The sequence below is a fragment of the Dipodomys spectabilis genome, unplaced genomic scaffold (genome assembly GCF_019054845.1).
Source record: "Dipodomys spectabilis isolate Male_0828 unplaced genomic scaffold, ASM1905484v1 ptg000359l, whole genome shotgun sequence".
Classification (NCBI taxonomy): Eukaryota; Metazoa; Chordata; class Mammalia; order Rodentia; family Heteromyidae; genus Dipodomys; species Dipodomys spectabilis.
Genome location: NW_024871036.1, coordinates 210,966 through 216,807, shown reverse-complemented (window position 1 = coordinate 216,807; position 5,842 = coordinate 210,966). Strand labels below are relative to the sequence as shown.

Below are 5,842 nucleotides of genomic sequence, written 5' to 3'. Positions count from 1 at the left end.
ATTGTCTTGTGAGTATTGCTATTGCATTGGTTTGCCCTTTGTCCTTTTTCTCACCATTTTGCTGTTCCTCTTCCCTTCCCTAATTAAGGTAAATATATACACAATACACAAGGTACCAAAATCAAATACAGCCGGGGACAAACCATAGGGGAAAAAATCCCCCCAAAATAGAAATCACATAGTACATTAAAAACTCAAACCGTACATAAAAATTTGTTTCAATATCTTGGAGTTCATTTTGCTCAGCATCAGCTTATATAGTCATTTATATGCATAACAAAGCCAATGGAAAATAATAGTTTCATGGACACTATATCATGAAAACAGCATGGTAACAGTTTTTGATGGTAAAGGTGGAATTAGGATTGGTAAATTCGCTATTCTGATAAAGGAATTTCAAAAGAATTTTAAAATTATGTCAGGTAAATTTTAATTGTTCAAACTTTTTAGCAACTTAACCTATTAAGAAAATTTAAAATTGCCTGGGAAAATAGGCTTTCATGCAAAGAAATCCATGGAGACTTAGCTGAGAGGAAGCAATGTGGGTGAAGATGGCTCATTTTCACACTAAACAAATAAACCTCAGAAACCTTGCTATAAATCCTGTAGGTTCCCCTGAGAATTATCCTTACCCAGGACAAATACTCTCACTGTGTGAAACAAGGTTGTAGTGGAATTTAAGTTCAAATTTCTTTAAAAAAGACATCAAAATGTGTGAATTGACTTTAATTACCAAACAGAAATTCTCTGTAAAAGATAATTTGGGGCAAAATATTTAGGGAGAAAGTGCCCTCAACAATGAAAGAATGTATTGGGTATACACTTTCCTGTTTATAATACTTTACACAATATCTTTGCATGTGAAGCCCTGAAACAAAGAAAAATATCTGATTGGATACCTCAAGCCAATGATTTCACATTTCTAAGTAGCTCACAAAATATAATATCCTTATTAACATGAGATAGTGAAGACTTCTCTTATTACATTAGCCAAAAAGTTTTGGGATCAGAAAAGAATTGAGCAAATTGAAAAGGTAAGAAAAGGTGTTCTTAGAAGCCCTAGCTAAGAGTATTGGCTTCAGCAGTAGAGGGATTCCAAAACTTTTTGATATAGATTTTGTTAATATTTTTGCTACCTAAAGTGATTTTACAGAGCCTATTTGGCTCAATACAATGCAGAACAGATTGAATGAAGACATGAACATAAATTCCACAACCAAATAAAAGAATTTAAAAAGAGAAATCAGGAAGATGTAGCAGTGGGGGAAGCCTTATACTCCTTCAGCTTCACTAGACTTGAAGCCAAGAAGGTGTGATTAATTGGAAATCAAGCAAGGACTATGAGGAGGACATAGAAGTAGGACAAAGAAGTATTGTCTGTTGTAACAGACACTGTCATACAAGGTATGGGCGATTTAACTCTATTTTTTTCCACACATTTAGTTGAGCAAATGTAAGACCAAGAGAAAATAATCTATTGAAATAATTTTGGAAAGAATAACTTTTTTCCTGATATGTTATCTAAGAGCGTCTTACGAGAGAAGATTAAAGTAAGTGAAGTATACTTCCTCTAAGCATCTTGTTAGCAAAACATATCTTTTAGGTTAGAAGTGATTGAACCAAAAAGTGTGGGAGTAATTTTAGTGGCCCTTTAGACACAAGAAGACTTTCAAGGTAAAAGAAAAAAGTATAGCTAAATACTTGTGATCACAGCTTATTGGACTGGTTTTATGTAGACAAAGTTTTACATTAGAGTTTGTCCTCATTAACATAGATGTTGGGTTTTCGTGGCAACCAAATGCAAGGATGAAGTTTAATGGACTATCTTGGATAAGTAAACAGCATGGTAGGAAAAGAAAGGAAAATAATATTTAGTAAATTAGTGTGGCTAATTACTTTGCCAGAACAAAGAATGAAAGATATAATTCAAAATCACTTGACTTAAAAGAATGAAGAAATAGTTCTGAAGAGAGAGGAGAGAAAACATAGAGGACTCTTCTGTCTCCAGTGGAGTAATGGGTTCTTGATCTTGTTTCTTCCATTCTATCTTCACAAGCTATCAAGTGTGGCTGAGTACTGGAGTATCCATTGTAGAAAAAGAGAACACACAGAAGAAAATATTTACAGCAGATGTTGGTTATTCTTAACCTTAGACAATCTATTTAAATCTGTTCAAAATTCTCTGCTACCCCAAACTGTCCTCTTTGAACAGCTTTGTTTGCTTTTCCCAAGACTACCCTTCATTAACTATTTAAAATTTTGAGAGGTCATATTCATCCTCTCTAGAGATTGCTGTTTGGTTGTGATTTTTGTGTGTTTTTGTTTTTTGTTGTGTTTTAAAACTAAATCTCAAGAGGTTGTGCAAGTATATTACAATAAATATGTCCATCAAATTGTCCAATGTTCCTGGATCAGAGTGACTCCTTCTATCATTCTCATCCAACCCCTTCTCCAAGATTTATTTCAGATTTACCACTTCTTTAGTCACATGTGTACACTGAGTATTCTAGCTGTACTTGCCCCTTGTTCCATTTTTCATTCATTCTATGTCTTTCTTCTCTGGTTTCAACTTCCTGATAGTCATTCTGTTAAACTGTTAATATTTTGAAAGGTTTATATACATTCCATGGAGTTTCAATCCTGCTTATACTTGAACTGATGTCAGTTTATATTTCCATAATTCATTCATCTGCAATAACAATTTGCAAGACTGGAGACGTGAAGCACCTAGACATGATTTTATTCTCATCCATTTGGAAGATTAATCTTTAGTTAACAAGAAAGTTTAAAAATGGCTTAGAATATATTCCTAACTACCAAATTTTATAAATCGCTTTGTAAAAAGGCTTGTGATTATTTTATTTTACATCGGATAATATTTTCTACTACCTTTAAGTTTTGGAAAAAGAAGAAAACTACGATTTACTACTATAGAGGAATATGAGAGAAATAGAAGACAGATTTTGTTTGTCACATCTTTGATGAGTACCCATATTCATGACTTTAAGTCATATTTCTTACTATGTTAGACAGATAGGGAAAACATAAAACAACATATGATAAGGCAACTATTTGTGACTTTTTATAATGTACCTTATTAAGTGATGAAATATACTTTATTAGCTAGTGTTTGAGTTTGAATTATGGGAGGTTGTTCTATTTGACACATTTCTGGAAGGCACCTACTGAACAACACAAATGGTGGGTGGTACTATTTCTACACTTTAATGAATGGTTGAACCTGTTTGGCATTAGTGCTGGGTAAATAAATCAACTCAATTGTAACTTGCACTCTAAACTTGAAAAGTTTGTAATGTCACTAATTATCATCGACTTGTCAATTGTTGTTTTGATGAATATGATTTTAAAAGATTATTTGAATAGGAATCTGTTTTCAGGAGATTAAATATAGGTTATCATTTGTTTGTGAATGATAACATTTTTATACTAGAAAACCAAGTTTTCCTGAAGTACCAGTATTTTGAAGCATTAACGATCTTCTCAAATAATGTTTTTGTGAATTATATTTGACCGGTAAGTCAAGTTTTCCTTGCCTTGGTAGACCAATTATGGATCTATCGTTCTAGGAACTCTTTTTTTTTGCCTACTTATGTTGGACTGAAATCTTTCAGTAATTATTAGGAGAGGGGTATTAAAAATAATTTGTGACATTTGTGATCTTGTTCGCTCATATGGGCTGGTCATTTGTAAATTGAAACTTTGAATTACTGAACTTTCTTTCAGATTTTGTGATCTCATATTTCATTTTAAGTTCCCTTGCATTTCACAATTGCTTACTGCTAATTCCAGTGTCGTCAAGAATTGAGATGGATTTTCAATTACTTTCTATTGGGATGTTGCATGGGCCTAGATGAGAAGTCTTGCCATTGTTACTTGATGATGCTGATAACTGAGACCTGGGATCCTAGGACATGTGTGTCCTGCAAAAGAATAATACCTTTTAGTCATCATATCAGCAAAATTTGCGTATAATCAGAAATATGGAGAAAAACATTTTGGAACCAGTGAGTTAAAATAATAAACAGAGCAGCAGAGTAAATTCCCTTATAGATTAGAGGAAAACAATTTTTTTTTTACAATGTGAATTCTGAAGACCAAGAACACTTAGAACCTATCACAAGTTTATACAGAAGACATTGCATTGATACTTTTCATATTCTGATATATATTCTAAACCTAATTATTTATATTCCAGTCTATTAATTGTAATTTATATCTATTTGTCAAATTATCAATTATTTCTGTTAAGTTTCACAGTGTGAAATAAAATATCAGCATGTATAAGTATAAAATATATAACTATATAAAATATAAGAAAAAGGCACATGTTTTGCAATGTTCTGATATGGTTAGGGTATCAAAAGCAACTGTGTTTTAATGTATTATTCCATTATTTCTACCTCAGTGTTTGGTAGAGCTGGACCTAAAGCTTTATCATTTGTAGATTTACAGCCTAGAGACAAGAGGAAACAGTGTGATTAAAACATTACCAATTTAAGGCCTAATATGGAGGAGAAACATATAGACTTCTCTTTTAACTATGAAAATATTTGGTGAATGAAAGGCAGTAGTGTAGATTCCTGCCTGGTAGTATGGTAGATTAGCCATGACATTAGGTAATCATACATATGAAAAAATTTTCACCTTCTTGGCTTTAGCTACTTTTGAAATGTTAGGTATAAAAAACAATTATATTTTGATAAAGTACCTTCTAGTCTAAACGATTCTATTTTAACTGTTCATCTCTCTATGATCCCTTTTAACTAAGATTAGTTTTGTTCCAATAAGAAAATCTATGCTGTCAGGGTAAGATATTCTGGTTGGTCTGTTGCTACATGGAAGAAGAGTAAAGGGTCAGGTAGACATTTTTGCCAGTAAGACCTCATTTAGGAAATTTTAAGCTACAGAAGTTTAGAAGTAGCTCTTAAGCAAGGTTTAATTTGAATCCATTAGCTCCACAAAGCTAACTCAGTTGATAAATAATTACTTGTAAAGCCATCACCTTTGGACCTAGCTATAAAGACTTCAAAGTATGATCAAATTTAAAATGAAAAATACTTAAAATTGTCATTGACAAAAAATTGCAAATGTGAGCATTTGACCAAACAATATAAGTTTTTTCCAATCTACCCAGAATTTTAGAGAAGTAAGATCAATAGCATTTTTAGGAACAATAAGGTTTCCTAGTTACAAACAGTCAACCAAGGATATATGCCTGTATAAAGACTGCATCGTTAACTACTTAAATTTACAGGATACTACATGCTTCAGCAGCACGTTTACCCAAATTACAATATAGAGATTAACATGGCACTTGCACAAGGATGATATGAAAATTTAAGTATTCCATATTTGTCATTCTTCAGATGCAAGAAATTAAAAACAGTTATTAAAAATTAATTACAAAAATACAAATGTAACAATAAATGTAATTCATTGAACTGAAAGTTAGTTTGACATCAGTGTACTAAATCCTCAACTTAGAAAAACCTTTACATAGCATAATCTTTACAAAACTTTTCAAATTAGATATCATTGTCATTTTATCCCAAAGAAATAAAATACTATAAGGACCTAGGAAAAAAAGGAATCTTAAACTGTTTCTATATGGAATGCTATCTGAAATAACACATTTAATCGTGAACCTATATATTATAAAACAATGTAGAATTCAAAGTATTATATACAGGAACAAATGAAACACATTATGGATATTATACAAACAAAATACAGATTATTTTAAAATATAATTTTTTCATACAAGCACCAGAAATATCTTTAGTTTTTGTACTACTCATTTCAACAGAAAAGTTAAAATGAT

At 31.6% G+C, this 5,842-nt stretch overlaps 1 pseudogene; it reads left to right on the top strand.

Annotated features, from left to right (window-relative positions):
• The first annotated feature begins 5,283 nt into the window (after window positions 1–5,283).
• Window positions 5,284–5,377, top strand: LOC122095543 (annotated as a pseudogene).
• The last annotated feature ends 465 nt before the right edge of the window (window positions 5,378–5,842 follow it).